Below are 21,488 nucleotides of genomic sequence, written 5' to 3'. Positions count from 1 at the left end.
AATGTACTGGGAGAAGTAACACAAATCATTGTGAAAATTGGCAACTAAACAAAACCTTCTTGAGACTACCTCCTAATTTGACCTTGGTTTGAATTGGGAGGATAGGATCAGAGAAGCACAGGAGTTTTATGTTTATATTCTATTCTCATCAACCCCCACCTCCACTTACTCTTTTAGAGAAGAAGGCACTGCAGGCCCTAACAGATTTGAGATGGCCAAATACACAACACCTCACACTGAGCAGATGACATCGGCACTTTGTCACACACTCACAGCCTGCAGGGAGGATACACCTGCCGTGCAGGGTCACACAGGGCCCCACTCTAGAGCACAGTGAATCAACAAGGCCTGTGGGAAATAGGCTTTGTAGTGGCAGGAGGCTGAAGTGACCCTGGTTCCCACAGGGGGACGGGTCTTGCTCCTCTGGCAAGGAAGGGAAGGGAACTCTATTAGGTTGAAGTCCAAATGGGTTGCAACTGGTCGAGGTGACAGGGGAACTAGCTGGATGGGAGCCTTTCTCATCAGGGAGGGGCAGACCTGATGTGGCATTGGAGGGTATATGAGGCTCAAAGGTGTCAGGGCAGTGCATGGAGTAGTAGTAGTGTTAGTCCCTATAGTTGTGTCCGACTCTTTTCGATCCCACGGACTGTAGCCCACCAGGCTCCTCTGTCCATGGGATTCTCCAGGCCAAGAATACTGGAGTGGGTAGCCATTCCCTTCTCCAGGGGATCTTCCCCACCCAGGGACTGAACCTTGGTCTCCTGCATTGGAAGGCTGATTCTTCACCACCAGCACCACCTGGGAAGTGGTAGTGCATGGAAGTTCAGGCCTTTCAATGCATGTGAGCAGTTGTTTTGTTTTGTTTTGTTTTGTTTTGTTTTACTGTTTATCCGGATACTAATAAGTAGTATGGAACACTGTAAATTTCTAATGAATGGTTTTCATGTATAAACTCTCTCTTTTAACATTAAGGAATTGGATTTTTAAATACACTTTTTGGTGAAGTATTATCACATGCAGTTCATCTCCCATTTGAAAATCTGTACTATGAATGTATGTACCGTTTTTATAACTCTGTATCATGACAACTCAGACCATGTCTCTCCAAGCCAGCTGTTTTTCTTTTCAGTAAATTCCCAAAAGGCCCTATTTGATACATGCAAAGACACAGGTTCTTTGGCTCAAACCCCACTTTTCTTTATTATTTTATGGTTCTTCATACTATTTTCTTCAACATCATCATGGTTTCACAACTTCAAAATTGACATTCATGATCTACAGGAGTTGAGTCACACTTACATTGTATCCCTCTCAGAGTTGGACACCCTCCATAGAGAGGTAGCCAGGTGTCCACAAAATCAACCCAAGAGGAAATTTCAAAGGGATCTTCAGAAGGGGTAGAGGATAAAATGCTTCTCTACATTATAAACTACTTCCCTGAAGGCCTGAGAACCTGAGGATGCTTCTTGGATAGATTTTGTCCTTCTTAAGGTAAATTATGTAATTGAGATCTCTTAAAATTTGAACTAACAACAAGTTTTCTGGAAAAGGTACTTCAGAAAAACAAAGATAATATTGTTACAAAGAACAAGTCTGATGTCAGAAAGATGCTGCATGATTAAAAAGTGAATATTTTAGAATCGTGGTTATATATTCTCTTAACTTTTCACTTGATGACAGAATTTCTTCTGTCCTGTATTTGCCTCAGCCTTGAGTACTTCAAACATACACTTGCGTGATACACTATATATTTCCTCAAAATGCATTTTTATCTGAGATATCAAAAGTAAGTAAGTAACTGATTTCTCAAGAATTTTTTTTTTTACAAATTTTCATAAAACTTTTGACTGACATCTCAAAACTATTATTTTGCTTTCACACTTAATAAAAAATAAACAGTAACAGGTAGTTGGTTTTTTTTTAAGTGGCTTGAATAGCATTAAGCATCACAATAACAATAACTATGCCTTCTGATCTACAAGGCAACAGTTTAGATATCCTATTCTTTCAGAAACAATCTTTGCCTAAATGTTGTATTTTAGAACATATTTTCTTAGAAGATCTGATTGTCAAAAATAATAAGTATGCTGATCCTTGAAGACAAATTCTTTCTCAGATACCTGTCTCATTTCTCTACAGGAACCAGAGTGTATTCACTGTAGGGCCAGTGCAAAAGCCCTTCTTTAAATGATTCACTTACAATTTTTGAACATAAATTTAACATCAAGAAAAGGATTTCCTAATACAGCACCTACACTGATTGCAGATGAGACTAAAGGCAGACAAATAACCTAATGGAGGACTTTTTTTTTTTTTCTGATGATGATGCAAGCTTACCTACACATCCATCATAATTTTTCCTAAGATTTTTTTTATCAACTAAAGGAACCTGAAATATGTTTCTCCTGAATTAAAGATTTTTATGAAGAAGAGTTTCTACACTATGCTCTAATATATCTGGAAAAGATCATTTATTATTCTGTTAGAAGTATTAGCCTCAATGAAAAGAATGTATCTTCTTTAATCACATAAACACCAATGGATCTCTTAATTAACCTCCTGTCAAAAGCAGTCAGTGGACTTTTTAAATTTCTATATTAGACGTTCTTCCTCTAAGAAGGAAGAACACTTGTTTATTCTCCATTTACACTCAACACTATTTTATTGACCATTACAAAATAAATAGGTTCTCTGAATGGTATATCAGATTTTCCAGGAACTGTATTCTACTGTTGAACTGAAAACTAGATGACAAAAGTCTTCTGTACCAGTATTGGTAAGTACATAACTCATATTTTCCCAGTTTTATATATCCAAACAGTGAAAAGGTTCTGGATTTTATTTCTTTATGCTTTTGTCTTAGGAGCTCGGAACAAATGAATAAAGTGAATACATTTCACAAATGTGTGCACTACAATATGTGCCTCCAGTCTGCCTCAGGCTAACAATATCTATAGTGGTAAGCTGATAATATACCCTAAATTATAGATATTGAAAAGTAATTAATGTTTTCACTTTCTGAAAGCATACATGAGCCAACAAGCACTATACTGTATCATAATTATGAAATAAATATGTTCCTATCATTTCTAATTAAATTAATATCTTGAAATTGCAAATTTTAAAATACACATACTGGTTTTTATAAGAATGATAAATAATGGAGATTGGCCTTAAAGGCATTAAAATATGCTATGAGTGCAGTCATTAAGAGTGTGATACTAATATCCCTTGTGGCTTAGCTGGTGAATCCACCTGCAATGCAGGAGACCTGGATTTGATCCAGGGTTTGAACCTGGGTTCATCCTCCCCAGGGTTGGGAAGATCCCCTGAAGAAGGGAAAGGCTACTCGCTCAGGTATTCTGGCCTGGAGAATTCCAAGGACTGTATAGTTTATGGGGTTGCAAAAAGTTGGACACAACTGAGTGACTTTCACTTCACTAATATCCTAAAGGAAATCAGTCCTGAATATTCATTGGAAGGACTGATACTGAAGCTGAAGCTCCAGTACTTTGGCCACCTGATGCAAAGAACTGACGCATTGGAAAAGATCCTGATGTTGGGAAAAATCGAAGGCAGGAGGAGAAGGGGATGTCAGAGGACGAGATGGTTGGATTACATCACCGACTCGATGGACATGAGTTTGAGCAAGCTCCAGGAGTTAGTGATGGACAGGGAAGCTTGGCATGCTCTACTCCATGGGGTCGCAAAGAGCTGGACACAACTGAGTGACTGAACTGAACTGAACTGAACTAATACAAGTATAGACCATTACATCAATGGAAGAAAATTAGGAAAATACATAAAATTAGTGAAGCATTACAAGTTGATAGAATGCTGGAAGATAATTTCAACAAATTTTCTTTTACAGTAACCTTTTAGGGATACGGGCTTCTCTTGTGGGTCAGCTAGTAAAGAATCTGCCTGCAATGTGGGAGACCTGGGTTCGATCCCTGGGTTGGGAAGATCCCCTAGAGAAGGGAAAAGCTACCCAATCCAGAATTCTGGCCTGGATTATTTTATGGACTCTGTAGTTCATGGGGTTGCAAAGAGTCGGACACAACTGCAAGACTTTCACTTTCACTTTTAGGGCTATATGAAAGAAAAGAATCCATTTAATTCTTCAGAATGAACTTTATACCAAAAAATACAGGTGGATTAAAAATTTAGCATTGGACTTGCCTGGTGGCTCAGTGGTAAAGAATCTGCCAATTAAGGAGACACGTGTTCAATCCCTGATATGGGAAGACCCCACATGCTGCAGAGCAATTAATGTGCTACTGCTATTGAGCCTGCGCTTTAGAGTCCAGGAACCGCAACTACTGAGCCGCATGCTGCAGTTAGTGAGGCTCTCGTGTCCCAGCGCTCATGCTCTGCAACAAGAGAAATCACTGCAGTGAGAAGCCAACCCACCACATCTAGGGTTGCACAATAAGCCCCTGCTCACACAACTAGAGAAAACCCCACGTAGCAACAATGACCCTTCATAGCCAAAAATAAATAAAATCTGTACTTTAAAAATTTAGTATTAAAAGCTAACAAATTAGAAGAAAATGTGAAAAAATATCTAATCACAGGGTGGAATAACCTATCTAAGCACTTGTGAAAGGCAGAATCCTCAAAGAAAAGGGTAAATGAAAATTCAAAAAGCTGCCACAAACATAGAAAAGGTTATTACCTAAATAATATATTTGAAAATTTAGTCTTCCTTTTCCATTCTAATGGCATTCATTATCTGTACCAACTTTTCTCCTAAGGTAAATTTTAGAATGTATTAAAAAATATACTTAAAGAGCTTTGGACAGCTGCTCAGATAGCAAAGAACTATCAGGCCAAATTTTGGGAGGAAGTGCAAACTCAGAGGGATAGGCAAAATTCTGAGAACCAAAACAGCTTTTGCCCTGAAGGTATTTGCATAAATCTTCCAATTTGTGCTGAACTTAAGAAAACTCATCAAGTTCCAGGGGCAGAAATAATGACCCAGAATCTGCCCAAGGTGGTGCCCGAGGTCTGGATAACCAGTCTGCCTTAGGCTGGGACCCCCAAAGGCCAGGACACTGGATAAAATGCTCCTTGTATTTTTCAGGAGAATAAAGATATAGATTCACCTTAGATTTTCATGTTAAGAACCTGTGCTGTAAATTTAGGATAACTGCTAAAATGATAAAAACTGAGTATGTAACATCTAGACTAGTAAGAAAAAAGTGAATGAATAATCAATCTATAAGCAGGAAAACAACGAAAGAGAAAAAGATATATATGTATGCATAATTGAAGAACACAAAATAAAATGCTAAACTCCAAATACATCAGTAATTATAGTCAATATAAACGGCCTAAAACTTCCAGTTAAATAACAAAATTAATAAACTGGATGAAAAAATAGGTGTGCCTGTGTAAATAATCATAAAATGTTCAATTGACCAGGAGGATATGTTATAAATGTTGCTTATTCTTAACAACAGAACCTCAAGATATATGAAATTAAATTGACAGACCTACAAAGAGAAACAGAAAAATCCATAATCATAGTGGGGAATTTAACACATAATTCTCAGTAACTCATAGGGAAGAGAAGGGAAAAGGATATAAAAGGAACAAAGATAACAAACATAATTACCTACTACATATATATATAGATAGATGTATATATATATATATATATATATACACACACACATACATAAACTTGCAAAATAAACATTAGTTGCAATGTAATTAATATATGACAAAAGCAGATGTGAAACAGTTTTTTAAATTGATAATTGAAAATATTGTTATAAACCAATATTCAGCAAATTCCAAAGGACTAAAATCACACAGATAGCCAAAAATCTCTTGGAAATTAAGAAAACTATTCATAAGTAAGTCATAAGTAAAAACTAAAACAGTAAAAAGAAAATAATTTGAATTGAATTTGGGGATGAAATAAAGTTTGAAAATTAATGAGCTAAATATTTATCTCAAGAAGGTAAATCCTTAAAGACTATAACAAAAGATAATAAACAAACAGAAAACAAATTAAAAATAAGAGGGAACAGCAAAGAAAGTTTAGTTAGTTAAAAATAATTATAAGCAAACATTGAAGGGATTGATTATGACAAAAGACATAAATAAACCAATATTTGGAATAAAAAAGAGATTTTCATCCTTGATACTACAGATACTAAAATGATGTGGGATATTTTTAGCTGATAATAATAAATTTTGAATTTTAAGTAAAATGGAAAATTTTGTTTAAAAAGATAGCTTACCAAAATGAGAGAGGAGAAAGAAGGGAAGAAAGATTCTGAATTATCCTATAACCATTAAAGAAATGGAATCAGTAATTTAAAAAAATAAGGCCCTTCTACAAACAAACCTTTAGTCTCACGTGGCTTTCCTGAACATTTTCCAAAGTTAATAGATAAAAAAATGTCCTGCCTCCATGGGAATACCTGTGGCGGATTCATTTCGATATTGGGCAAAACTAATACAATATTGTAAAGTTTAAAAATAAAATAAAATTAAAAAAAAAAGAAAACAAAAAATGAAGGAATAATCTGAGCTCATTTTACAAGACTATCATAACCTTGAAATCAAAATCCAATAAAGAAAAAAATGAGAAAGTACTTATCATCTTCACTTATGAACAGACATGTAACGAACCTTGAAAACAAAAAATAAATAAAATTCAACAATATAGAAAAAATTTAATATTATATGTCATAACCAAGCTGATGATGTGTCAGGAAGACAAGGTGTTTAAATATTAGAAAATCAATGAATAGTTATTTGATTAAATGGAAAATTATGTTATTTCAATAGATGTGATAAAAATGATAAAATTCAAAATTATGATGAATGTGCTATTAAAAAGAATAAAAAATCTCATCAAACTAAGCATAGAATCAATTCTTTCATCTAAATATAACTAACTGTTTTTTAACTATATATCATACTTAATAATGAAATAGTAAAAATATTTCTCATGTGTAAGATGAGGATCTCATACTGGAGGTTCTATCCCATTTGGCAATGGAATAAAAAGGAATAAAAAGTATGTGACTAGATAAAAGGAAGAACAGCCTCATTATTTTTGGATGATGTGATTGTATATATAGGATTTGCAAAATATACACACAAATTTGTTATTTAATAGAAGAGTTTATGGAAATTGCTAGATTCAAAGTAAGTTTAAAAAAATTGATTTTATTTATATATAGTTAATATAAAAGAAATGTAAAGAGATAACATTTATAACAGTACAAAATATATATTTAGCAATAAATACAACAAAACACATACAAAACCTCTGCAAGAAAACTTATAAAAGTTTACTGAGAAACATTAAAGATGGTCTTAATAAATTATGAGAGGTACCATATTTATGGATTGAAAGACTCACTATTTTAAAGATTTGCATCCCTTTCAAATCAATTTATCGCTTGGATTTACTCCAAACCAAATCTCAGCCGATTTTTATTGTGATTGTCATATTACTGATCTTAACAAGTTAAGTTTTAAAATGTATATAAAAGTGCAATGTGAAAAAGAACAAGATGGAAATCTCTATGATACCAAATACCTAGATTTATTTTAAAGCCAAACCATTTGAGACAATGGCATTAGCACAAGAATAGAGACACAGAGAAGTAGAACAGAAACAGACTCACATACACGGACTCCATACACAACGGAGGAAGTGCTGCAGATCAGTAGGAAAGAATAGACTTTCCAATAAAATTCTGATTCCTTATTATGGTCTACAATTTATGTCCAGCTACTCCTTTAAAGTAATTTCCTACAGTCACCCATGCCTCTCACTCTCTACCCGCTCTGCCGTCTTCCTCACAATTGCTCAAATGGTGGCTCAGACTGTAAACAAACTTCCTGAAATGTAGGAGACCAGGGTTCAATCCCTAGGTCAGGAAAATCCCTTTGAGAAGGAAATGGCAACCCACTCCAGTATTCTTGCCTGGAGAATCCCATGGACAGAGGAGCCTGGCAGGCTACAGTCCACGGGGTGTCACAAAGGGTCGGACACAACTGAACGGCTAACATTTTTGCTTTCAGCAGACATATGCCTACCTCAAAGCCACTGACCAGTTAGTCCTTCTGCATGGCATGCTTTGCCCCCGGATTCACTGCATTTATATCCATTCCCTGCATTTATATCCATTCCCTGCATTTATATTTTGTTGAAATATCATCTTTTCAGAGTGGTTTTTCTTGACCTGTCTTTCAAAAATAGGCATCTCCAATATATTTTCTCTCATTACCTTGCTTCATTTTTCTATGTCATCTACACTCTCTAGATGAGATGAAGGACTTTTTTTTTCAACCCCCCTGTGTCCCTAGCTCCTGCTTAATTACTGAGACACAGTGTTTTCTCATAAATACATGCTGGATATATGAATAAAATATATTTTAAAAGTTCTCCCTTACTGGTATTCAAAGAAAACACTTCAAAGAAGATACTGTATTTCTTCTCTTAAGTAACAAAGACTTTGAAATTTAAATATTCAACATCATTAAGCAAGGAAAGAGATAGGTCCTCTTGTAAACAATGTAGGAAGACCCCTGGTATGAAAAATGTCAGATAAATTAAGAGACTTTACAATGAATTTCTGTCTTAATATTCTATATCTAGCAATTAGAACCAAAAAAAAAAAATTTTAAGACGTAGTTGTTACATGAACAATGTATCTTTCCTAGCATTAATGATAAAAGCATATAATAAATTAAAAATAATATAAACATCAACAAACAAGATAATAGCTAAGTAAATTTTATATAGTCAAAGAATGCAATATAATGCAACATTCCAAATGATGTACTAATAATTTAAGTGTTGTGAAAAAACAGGATAATAACAAGTGAAAAGGATGGATTTTAAAGTCATTTGCATAGTAGAATATCAAGTAAAGAGCAAAGGTATGCATAGAAAAACAGAGGAAATAAATATATCAAAATGTTAATAGTAATTATATATGCTCTGAGTGATCTAATTTCAATATAATTTTCTGTGTTTTCCTTGGGGGAAAAAGTTGAATAAAATCCTTTATCAGAGCATTTTATTCAGTGTTACATCTTTTGTTTTTTACCAGTATTTTTTTCACAAATTGGTCAAGCTCATGTCAGTTGTCTTATTAGTGCTCAGTGCTCTGTATTAGTGGTATTATGCCCGTCACATTTCCTTGTCAGACCACCTGACACTCTTTAAGCAATTCATTTTGACAAGAAATTCTTTTCCGATCCTATTTTGCCTTGACATGCTTCAACCTGGATATCTTTCCTTACTATCTTACAGCTGTACACACTTTCTTCTCTAAAGCAATTGTAATTCCAAAGATATGCCTCTGACTGCATTTCCACTATCAAGTATGATTTCATCCCTCCTTCCCTGCCACCTGCTACTATCTACCTCCTCCATCACCCCCTGCTGTCCCTGCTGGCAGCTTGTCCAGCATCTCCTGGTGTTGCAGCTTCCCCTTATGAGGGGCTGCCTTCACTCTTCTCAGAGGACACATCTTATTTGCTCAGCTTATACTCAGGGTAGCAGAGGAGACCAGGGGTGGGTATAGACTCAGGGCATGCAGGCAGTGGACTGTTTCACAGCCAGGACTTCAGGAGAACCCAAAAGGAGACTAAGCATGTGTGTATTTGCTCTAACAACTCTGGAGTCTACTTCCATAGACTCACAGGAGCCTGTGAACTCTGAAAATTCCAGAAACTTTTAAATCCCATTGACTTTCTACTTACTTCATTGGTCTACAGAGGAATCCAGAGGCAAAAGTTATACCCATCCTCCAAGTCAGTGTTAGAAAGGAGAGAGACCCCACAGATCGGACTCACCAACTAGAGGCAATGGAATTTTGGTAAAGTAAGGAAGAGTCTATTTTCTATTTCACAGGGTAAGGTGGTCATGCTTTCCCAGTGCATAACATTACACACTCACAAAGCTTCTTTTTGCAAAACTCCATGATGTGCTTCATCTGTGTACCTGATATGAGTCAGTTTGGAAGCCTGGCTGAAGCAGTACAACATGGCAATTTTGTATTTCTTATGCCATCTTCCGGATTTCTCTTTTGCTTTGCCCATCCATTTATTTTCTTCTTGAGTAACTGAGGGCACAGCAAACTCTTCAACAAACTGTGCTAAGGAAGCACAAGTTATGTCTCTCCCATTTTTACCAACGTGTTGTTCTGTCACGAACCCTTCATGGAAGATCTCTACTTGCTACTAAGATCTATACTTAATAGAAAGCAAGATGTGGAATAATTTCTCTATGGTTCTATATCAGTGCCTTTGCTTTCTCAATAACTAATAATTATGGAATGTACTATAATTAGATATTTTAACCTTGCCTTAACCTAACTATGTCACATTCCATTGCCAAATGTATCTCAAGATCATCTACCCAGAGTAGAAATTAATAAGGCCACAATCAGGAGTACTGTGTATCCAAAGACAAGTTTTGGCCAATATAACTATAATACAAGCAAACTATAAATATTTTCCAAGTTGAAAATACTCTTCTCACTCCTTCCTTTATCAGTACTCCAGGGGCTAAGACACTGAGCAGAGTAAGTCAAGTATGTCTGGAAGATAAACTATTAATCATATTTTCAAACCATATACAAAATTAAAATTGATGATGGCTCTTTTTTCCTGTTTTAAACAGGCCAATTTACTTTAATTCATGTGGTAATTCTCAAAGCATAGATCATTTGGATATGGTTTCAAACATAGAAACATGCCCAAGTAAACTTTAGGATTTCATCTCCTGATCCCTTTAACATTCCCATCCCTATTGAGAAGGGAAATAGGTCTATCAAAAGAGTTTTATTGTCTATAAATCAATAATAACTATTAGCAAACTCACTCACTCATGTCACATTGCCAAATTTATTTCTAAACACATTTCAACATATTCTCATACAGTCTTTAGTGCTTGTCAGTAGGTGATAACGTATACGGCTTTCACAAATTCATGAAAATTGCACAGTTGTTAAATTTTAGAGTAAGGGTTTAACACTAAGAAAATTTTTTAGAGTAAGGGATAAGGATTTTATATGCTAAAAATGACCTTTCACTTCATAATGGGATTAAGATTAGGGCTCCGTAGTCACACTTTGACTTTGTAAGGTTTGTCAGTCAGGTTTGAAGAGTGAGAGAAAACCAAAGGACCAAGGGGAATGGCATCATTTCTGTACGGTTTGAAGGACCCAAAGACCAAGACTAAGAGTCCAAATATAAACCTAATGAGAACCTAATGAGAAAAAAGTAGGAGCGTAAATGCATGGACCTAGAGATTATCATAGGTGAATAAGTAAAGGAAGTCAGAGAAACACAAATATCCTATAACATTACTTATATGTGGAATCTGAAACAGTGATATGAATGAACTTAAATACAAAATGGAAATAGACCCACAAATACAGCAAACAAAGTTATGGTTACCAAAGGAGAAAGGCGGGAGAGGGAGGGATAAATTTGGAGTTTGGGATTAATATATACATATTTATATATATTTACACTATTATATATGGTAAACAAAGTCCTATTGTATAGTACAGGGAATTCTACTAAATATTGTGTAATAACCTATAAGGGAAAAGAATCAGAAAAAGTGTGTGTGTGTGTGTGTGTGTGTGTATATATATATATATGCCATTCCCTTCTTCAGGGGATCTTCCTGACCAGGGATTGAACCTAGGTCCCTGCATTGCAGGCAGATTTTTTCCCATCTGAGCCACCAGGAAAGCCATAGATAGATAGATAGACAGATATCCAAATCATTTTGCTAGATACCTGAAACTAACACCATATTTTAAATCACATTTACATGATCATTGTTGTTTGATAAAAATAAATAAATAAAAGTAAAATGAAGGCACTTCTGGGCAGCCAACTCACACTGCACTCAGCTTGCTACATTTTCTGTAGGAGATGACTGCCCTCCAGGCTAAGATTTCTCTCATAGCCTGCCACATTTACTCTCTAGAAGGTAAAAGTGACATTTTGAACAACTTTTCCCATTTAAAAAAAAAATCATTACTCTTTTATGGAATTGCATTGTTTCCCTGTGAAGCAAAGTCACTTCTAAACCAAACTGGACAAACCACAGTTGACGTAAACATATGTTTTTCAAGCAATTTTATTCCATTATCTAAGAATTTAGCACCATTCTGCGGTCCTAAGTGGCATCAGAGTACAGTTTTACTGCAGAACTGTCAAAATATAATACAGTCTACAATAAAAGCTAATAGGTAAATAAAGTAACAAAACCAACTTCCTTTTCAAAGGGCCACTGCAACAATATTTTAACATGTACTTTTGATGCAAGATACTAATATCTTTCTAAATACATTTATTTGCAGTTTATATATCTTGTTTCTAGGCCAGGACATTATTTGGGATATAGTTGTGGTTTTTGTTAACAGCATCATCAAACTAATAAATAAAAGGAGAAATCTAGGCAGTTGGGAAGGAGCTGAAATAAAATTATATGCACAACAAATTTTAGTGATTTTTCAGGAATATACTTAAGTATTTTCAAACAACTCCAGATTACTGCAAGAGACTATTATCAATTTCTTTATAATATGGGAGTGACTTTCAAGATGGAGATTTTTCTCTCTTTTTTTTTTTTTTTTGTTGTTGTCTACTGTAAATATATATCTTTTAATTTTACTCCCTGTTTCTTGATCCAGCTTCTGAAACAGCATAATCAACTATTTATTTTTCCTTGGGTTGTTTTCTGTTTGTAAATCTTTCAACTCAGTGTATTTCTTGAGATGATTGTATGTATCTCTTGGTTTGTTCAAGGCACACAGCTGAATTCATTTTATACATGAAGCAAACAAATAGAACATGGCATGGAGTCTACTTACTTTTAAAAGGTGACATTCCATCTTGGTTCAACAAAATAAAAATAATTCTTTTTTTAAAGAATAGTTTCTCTCTGTATATTAGATTTGGGACATGCATACACATAATAAGAAAAAAACAGAAAATAATAGCAATGAAAATATGAACTTCTAGAATACTTTATAATGTTGATGGAAGCCTTTTTTTCCCCCATATATACCCACATAAGAAAATCATTGAACTCATAGGGCTTCTCTTATAAGCCATCAGTGGGAATTATATGACCTCTATGTAGTTAAAGGGGTACCTATTAAGATCCAGATCAACTTGCTGTCCTCATATTTGTTCCACTGCAATGATACTCTTAAAAATTTCTGAGTTGACAGCTATTGCTTAGACAATTTTTTAATCATTGTGATAGTCACAGTTTCTGTCATTAGTAGGGCAAACTGACAAATTATCAATGACATATTTACACTAGCAATGGCATCCCCTGGAAGCCAAGATGCTGGAAAACATACATGAGTAGCAATGTGTATAGAAAGTACTAGCTCACCATCTGTTTGTTTGGGTTGAGAGCTGGAGAGAGCTCTTTTGTTTGAACAAAGCAGGGTTGATATTGTGACTGTTTCAGCAAAATTCATGAAATGAAACTTCCAGTTGCTTGTCAATTGAATATTTTCCCCATGGAAGGCTATGTTGTGTCCCAACAAGAGGCAAGAGAATCCTGTTAATATGGCAGTTCTTATCCTTCCTGCAGAAGAGTAGGCCTAAGTCACCAGTACAATTATGTGTATTTTCCCAAATGTCCATTCCTTGAAAGCTATGAATGTCTCTAAACATATCAACTATGCATACGAACCACATAAACTTTGTATTCTTATATATGTTTATTCTCTCCTTAAAGTCATTTCTCAACGGTAATAACTTTACTAATATTCAGACAAATTTTCATCAGAAGAATATGGAATACTGCAAGTAGACTTCTTAATTGCTTCATGTACAGGCCTTTAGCTATTCCAGTATGAAGTCTGATATGTCACATCAGAATAATATGGACAATATTGCCCATTTACAGTGGGAGTATATATGGTGTTATTAATATAAACATGTGTAAGAATTTCTGGGTTTGAATCTCAGCTATGACACTATTTGTGTGTTCCTGGGCAAATAACCTCTGTGCTATAGTTTTATAATCTGTAGGGTGATTATATTAATAAAGCCACTGACAGTGCGTTTTGAGGATTAAATGAAGACACACACATAAAGAGAGTCCTCTATTATAGCTTTAACAGTTAGAGTATGCACTGTAGACTAAATTGCGCTACCCACACATACAACAAAGTCACATGTTGAAGTCTTGACCCCTAATGTGATGGTATTTGGAGATGGGGCTTTGGGAGATAATTAAGCTTAGATGAGGCCCTCAAGATGAGATTAATACCCTTATAAGAATAAACAAAAGAGTGTTTGCTCTCACATTATGTCTCTCTGGCTGTCTTTCTCCCTCTCTCTCCTCTATATAAAGTCACAGCAAAAACATGAACCTCTTCAAAACAGAAAGATAGTCTTCACCAGGAAACCAAATTACCTTGGAGCCTTGGTCTTAGCCTTCCCAGCCTCCAAAACAATGAGGAATAGATTCCTGTTGTTGAAGACAGTCAGTCAATGTAAGGCAGCCCAAAATGACTAATATGGTAGGGAAGGGCTCAAACAAAACGCCAATTCCCAAAACGAACTTTCAAAAGCCTGATTTTGCCATTGCCTTGTCGTGTACTTGTGAACTTGATGAAAGCTGGTGTTTGGCAGGAGAGAATGTACATACAGATAAGGTGACAGTAATGACACAGCCTCTGGGGCTGCTTGTCTTTATGGCCTTAACACCATTTCCAAGAGTAAATATTTCCATCAAAGTTTGACAAATGTAATAGGTTTTAGAAAGTGCATTTTCAAAAAATTAATAGTATACATGCTGTGTGAAAACATTATGTTCAGAGGTATGTTTTCACAAGTTTCTAATAGAATATCTTAAAGAAATCATCCTAAAATGAAGTCATAACGTTTCACAATGTGTGATTCTGGTGACAATGCATGGGAAATAGATTTATAACTGAAGGATATGAAAAGGAATAAAAAAAAACTATAGTCAGTGCTTCTGTTCCATTAATTTTTAAAAATTAGTTTAATTATATGCATTCCCAAAGTACAATGGGGAATCAGTTACAATGGGGAATCAAATCTTTGTGAAGAATTGAGAGGGAGGAAAAATACTCAAACAACATAAGTAACATACCAGAGAGGAAAAACTAGCTTCTAATCCCACCAGCTTTCATTCAGAAGACCTGGTGAAAATTAATCTACTTCTATATATTGAATTTGAGAGGAAATGTAACCATCACAGGGTAACAATTTGAAGCTGATCTTTCCCTGAATTCACTGACCTAACGCCCAATTTTTTGATTACTATAATTTGGATTATTGTGATTTTTAATGATAGCCATTTGACTTTGATTTGGCTGCTAGCATAATCTTCAAGAAGCCTGGGCCTGATTTCTTCATACTTACAGGGGGAAAGTGGAAAAAGCAAATAATTACTCTTAGCTAAGCTATGTTTTAATGTACATACAAACACTATAGAACTAAGAGGACGAGATATCCATTACATGTGGATTTTGAGACTATCGTACTCCCACATACATGCAAACAAATGCACTTTGCTTAATCCCTAAGAGGCTTAATATACAGAACATAATATGGAAACGAATGCATCCCGGGACAGAGAAGACAGAGGGGCTCAGCACGTGTGATTCTGAAATCTTCAAAGCCAGGATTCTTCTTTATGCTTCCCTTCAATGCTGATCAGCTTCCTCAACTAGAATAAAGTATTTTGTAGTTCACTGAGCCACAAGTAGATGCAGGCAGCTTCAACAGTTTCCATTACTCATGCAATATTGCTATGGAGTTATCTTAAATTTATCATAACCTGTAATTTGTTATCCAAATCAAGTTAGTACTTAGATATACTCCAACTGATGAACTTACAGAACTCCTCAGAGCTCTCCAGTGGAGCCAAGGTAGAAATAAGCAGCATTTACTCAGCACCTCCCATGTACCAAGCATTATATACAGTGCTGGGGACAAAAGGAACACGATGTGGCCCTTTTTCACAAATGATTCACAGGACACGGTGTACAGACAGAAATGTTAGCTAGCAATATCCTTCCTTAAATGTTAACCGCCAAGTATGTGGTTAAGAAAACTAATGCATAGGAATTTCCACCTGTGAACGGTTGCATAAGTCAGGAGATTACATGAAGAAATTTAACTATCAGTCAGAATAGCCATTATTAAAAGTCTAAAAATAATCAATGCTGGAGAGGATGTGGAGAAAAGGGAACCTTCCTACACTGCTGGTAGCAATATAAGTAGGTACATGGAGAACAGCATAGAGATTCCTTTAAAAATAGGTATTTCTCCTTCTCTATTTGACTTACTTCACTCAGCATGAAACTCTCTATGTCCATTCATGCTGCTGCTGCTAAGTTGCTTCAGTCGTGTCCAACTCTGTGCGACCCCATAGACGGCAGCCCACGAGGCTTCCCTGTCCCTGGGACTCTCCAGGCAAGAACACTGGAGTGGGTTGCCATTTCCTTCTCCAATGTATGAAAGTGAAAAGTGAAAGTGAAGTCGCTCAGTCGTGTCTGACTCTAGCGACCCCATGGACTGCAGCCCACCAGGGTCCTCCGTCCATGGGATTTTCCAGGCAAGAGTACTGGAGTGGGGTGCCATTTGGCATTATTTCATACACCCCTTTATACGTGGAATCTAAAAATACAAAACAGAAACAGACTCACAGCCTTTGAGAATGAGATTAGAATTGCTGGGGAAAAGGAAGAGGGAAGGGACAGTTAGAGAGTTTGGGAACAATGTGTAGAGACTACTATTTTATAATTGATAACCAACAAGGACCTACTGTATAGCACATGGAACTCTGTTCAATGTTTTGTGGGTGGAATTCTGTTCAATGTTATGTGCCAGCTTGGATGGGAGGGGAGTTTGGAGGAAAATGGATATATGTATATATATTGCTGAGTCCCTTTACTGTTCACCTGAGACTATCACAACACTGTTTGTTAATTGGCTACACCCCAATACAAAATAAAAAGTTTTTTTTTTTTTGAATCGCCAGTATTGGTGAGGAGGTAGGCAAATTGGTATCCTTGTGCACTACTGATGGGATTATAAATTGGTTCAGCTATTAGGGGAAAATCTCTAGGTTCCTCAAAAAATAAAAAATAGAATAGCCATCAGTTCAGTTCAGTTCATTTCACTTCAGTAGCTCAGTCATGTCCAACTCTTTGCAACCCCACGAACTGCAGCACATCAGGCCTCCCTGTCTATCACCAACTGCCGGAGTTCACCAAAACCCATGTCCATTGAGTCAGTGGAATGGCCATATTATCCATCATTTGTACTTTTAGGTATATATCCAAAAGAATTGAAGCAGGGTATTGAGCAGATATTTATTTGCACACCCGTATTCATAGCAGCACTCTTCACAATAATTGCTCAAAGATGGAAGCAACCCAAATGTTCGTTGACTGATGAATGGATAAAAAATTGTGGTACATACATTCAGTGGAATATTTTTCAGGCTTGAAAAGGAAGGAAATTCTGACATGGATGAACTTTGGGGAATTGCTAAGTGAAATGAGCCAGTCACAAAAAGAAAAGTACTTTCTGATTACTCTGTATTATATGGAGTATCTAAGATGGTACATGTAAACTTGTCTACAAAACAGAAATAGACTCAGAGACATAGTAAACAAACTTATGGTTACCAAAGGGGAAAAATAGGGAGGGATAAATTAGGGGTTCAAGATTAACATATACATACTACTGTATAAAAAATAAACAAGGACCTACTGTATAATACAGGGAACTATATCCAATTTCTAGGAATAGTTTACAATGGAAAAAAAATCTGAAAAGGAAAAGATAGATATAACTGATTTATTTCGCTATTCACCTGAAACTAAGGCAATAATATAAATCAACTATATTTCAATCAAAAGAAAAGAATGTAACTTGATCTTAAAGCAGGTGCCAAAAGATCCAAAAATACAATTAAGCAGTTCCCCAGTCTATGATATGTCTCCAAGTTTTTGAATGAGAGAAGTATACATCCCTGAAGAGGAAAATAATAGTCGAACAGGAGTAAGAAAAAGTCTAGTGCATTTGAAGCATTCGTTCATTTCACAAAGATTGCTTATAAATTACCAGGATTAGTAGTTTGCCTGGTCATTTGCTTATTTCTACCTCTGTAAAGGTCAAGAACGAGAATCAGGTACAAACACTGGGAGCCAAATGTGCATGTGCCATCTTTCATATGTAAAAATAAAGCCATAGACAAAATACTTGGAGTTTTTCCAAGTGGTGACAAATACTCCGCATGCATTTAGTTCTACTCTTACCCATATCTCTCTGTGACCAGGTAAACATTTGAGAAGTAATCACTGGATAAGAGCACAAGCTTTGGAGGGAGAGCTCTGATCTTACTTTCTAGGTTGGTTGCTTACTAGAATGGGACCTTCGCATAAATTTGTCCTCCAGTGGCCCATGTTTGCTGACTAGTAAAGGGTAAACACCAGCTAAAAGGGAAGTTGTGAGTATTCAATTAAAGAAGGCATGTGAAGCACCTGATATTTAGTAGGTTCCGACAAGCAACATATCCACTGTTCTTGCAAGAAAGCCTGACAGCTGGCTCCAGCCATGGAAACACATCAACAAACGATGAATGTCACCCACCCACCCCCCTACCCTTGCTGCCTCCAGAACTGATCGATGGCCTCATTACCACCAGCTGAGCTAACTGGCTAAAAAGCATGGAAAACAGGACTCGTGGAAGGCAAATCACCACATGACAAAAGAAACCTCAAAAAAAAACAACTGGCAAAATTGGATAGTAGGGCTCAGGGAGAAAACAGAGCCCCAGCTCCCCACAGTGGAGACTGAACTGTAGGTGACTTTGCTGAAAACATTCATTCATAAGCATATTTTAGTCCATATTTTAGTCCCTTATCCACCTACAGCTTCACTTCCATATTTCAGCATTGTAATACTTCCAACCTTCCTCCTTCCTCATTAAGGAGGATGCATTGAAGAGGCCACATGGAGAGATTTACACTGCCATGTCTGTCAGGAGGAATTCTAGCACAGTGATTTACTTTAACATCAAACTCCAAAGTAGGCCCAGAAATCCTTCATTATCATTTAATATGAATCTATTTCATTAACTAATTTAAAATCATGCATAATTCATCACATGCATTGTTCATTTATTGTTTAGCATGTATTTCCCTAGATGTGGTATCTATATTAGCTTAGCCTCATTATTTTTCCTGCATAAAATGATTGAGATATACAACATTTCTTTATTATTAGAAATAAGATGGCTCTTTATTCATCAAATTGGGTCACTGATGTCCCTATGTAACATATTTCCTGACTTTTATTTTCAATATCCTTGCCTATACATTCTCATTTTATCCTTCTAATAATCATGGTTTTTATCAACCTGATTGTATTATTTTATTTACTTGTTTTAAAAGCAAGGAATCTGTGACCTTGACTGAGAAATTTGCTCAAGTAAAATGTGATAGTTTTAAAACCAGAATTCAAATCTCCTGTCTTCTAATTCAAATTGCTACTGATAAGATAGTTATTCACCGTTCCCAAAAGTAGGAACTTGCTCCTACTACACAGAGGCCATCACAGAAGCACCAGTCAGGCAGGAGGCAGAAGGAGCAAGTGGAAAATGCAGGCAAGAGCCCTTCCTGTGGCTTCTAAGGGAAGGAATGGGTGAGGCAGGAAAAGCAGCTTAGAATTGGTACCCTGAAAAATTTCAGTGGACTCTGGGGCATAAGGATTGTCCCTAGCTGTCTGATACTTTGTCACGGGATGATTAAGGCAGGGAAAGAGTGGCTCTGAATATATGCCCAAGGGAGGGGGTGATGGAGGTGTGAGTTCTGGACTGATGAGTTTGCACATATGAAAGGCACCCTTGCAAGTGAGTCACTTACTATCTCAAGTTATTGGCTAGCCCTGGGAGGAGCAGCCTCTCCAGGATCAATAAGGCCCTGGATGTCATAGCATCAGAAACAGAGGATTAACACAAAGACCTGGTCATTCATACATGCCAGACACAGTGCTAAATTCTCAACATGCATTGTCTTACAAATACTTCCTAACAACCCTACAAAGTAAATTCTTCATCATTACCATTAGCATCGTCATCCTTATTTTACAGATGGGGGACCCGAGATTTAGAGACAACAGGAACTTGGCCTGAATCACAGCCAGTAAGTGGGGGGATAAGAATGTGACCCTCTCCACCCTAGCTACAGGGCTTATGCTTTTAACCACTGCATCACAGAATCTATTCAGAAAACTCAGGAAATATTATTGATGACTTTAATTTTTACATAATGTTTCCCTTAGCCCCCAATTCATATCCAGGTTATCATGCTCCTGAGCCAACTGATTAGATCGGTTTGTGTTCAGATAACATGGTTGAGAATCCACTGTGTAATTGGGAATAGAGATGGGAGTTAAGAATAAACTGAGAAATCTGAGCAAAGTCTCTTGACTTAGGACCTTTTACAGGCAAACTTCAAAGTAAGTCTTTTGCCACCTATTCTTTTATTATAAATCTCTGTCTCTTTTCAAACTCACCTGGAGTTTTGTCTCCAATGCAGTCTGCATAGACCTGTCACTGAATAGCCAAGAGAAAGAGCATAATCTCTAAATCTCAAAGATTAGGTATGAGCTCACAAGGATATTGGAAGGATAAGCAAGCTTAAAATATTATAGTATAGAGCTTAGAAAAACAAACAGGTATTTAAATTCTGTGGTTAATAATGTAATCTGAGCAAGGCCAATGAGAGATTCACCTGATTCAGGGATCTCGCAGGAGGTAAAAATTTCCTAAAGATGCCCCTTCCACCACAAGAATCAGTTCAGTCACATCCCACTGTCACCAAGACTGGCTGACAAAGCCTTTGGTTTCTCTGGATAACACAGTTGTTAAATTGTGCCAATTCCACTATGAAAGAAAATCAATGACTCTCTATATTATCAGTAGGAGCATCCACTTCTACATCCACACCGTAGCCAACCTCCACAAACACACATTGCCATCGCCCTGTGGGGTCATGAGGGACATCTTAAGAAGATAAGAAATCACTCTAAATTGCAGGATCTTATTAAATGCACTGAACTCAGAAAAAAAGAGGTTCCAGCTCTAAGGAGTATGTCTTCCCCTCATTCCAGTTTAGTTCCTGATTCCCTCTTGATTCACAGGCCTCCACTATTGAACTGACAGTTCATAATAAATAGAGGGACTTTATGAGTAGAGGGACCATTACTTTATTATCTAAACAGAGACACTTTTTGAAGGAGCAAGGGATCAGTATTAATCTTTACACAGGAACGACGAGCATAACCAGGTTCTCTTCCAGATAAAGGGGAATGTGTGGGCACCTGATTTGTAGGACAGAGAGGAGCCAGTTCTTCATGACCCTCATGTGGCTTTTGAGATGCAGGTGTTCACTTATCATCTGTGAGCCCTCATA

At 36.4% G+C, this 21,488-nt stretch overlaps 1 protein-coding gene across 26 annotated transcripts in view; it reads right to left on the bottom strand.

The window, feature by feature from the left end:
* LOC147369033 (uncharacterized) overlaps positions 1-21,488 on the bottom strand; it is a 1,040,253-nt gene that overhangs the window by 710,350 nt on the left and 308,415 nt on the right. For 2 of the 26 annotated variants that reach the window (XR_015167202.1, XR_015167206.1), the window contains one exon: positions 15,019-15,727. The exons of the other annotated variants lie outside the window; for them this stretch is intronic. The gene's annotated coding sequence lies outside the window, so the exon portion shown is untranslated. Of the gene's footprint in view, positions 1-15,018; positions 15,728-21,488 lie in introns of those variants that run through there. 26 annotated transcript variants of the gene reach the window in all.

Source organism: Bos grunniens, chromosome 7 (assembly GCF_055505025.1).
Source record: "Bos grunniens cultivar Pamir isolate PY7600 chromosome 7, Bosgru_T2T1.0, whole genome shotgun sequence".
In the NCBI taxonomy this organism is placed as follows: Eukaryota; Metazoa; Chordata; class Mammalia; order Artiodactyla; family Bovidae; genus Bos; species Bos grunniens.
The sequence above is the reverse complement of the archived record's forward strand: the minus strand, read 5'-3'. Positions and strand labels throughout refer to the sequence as shown.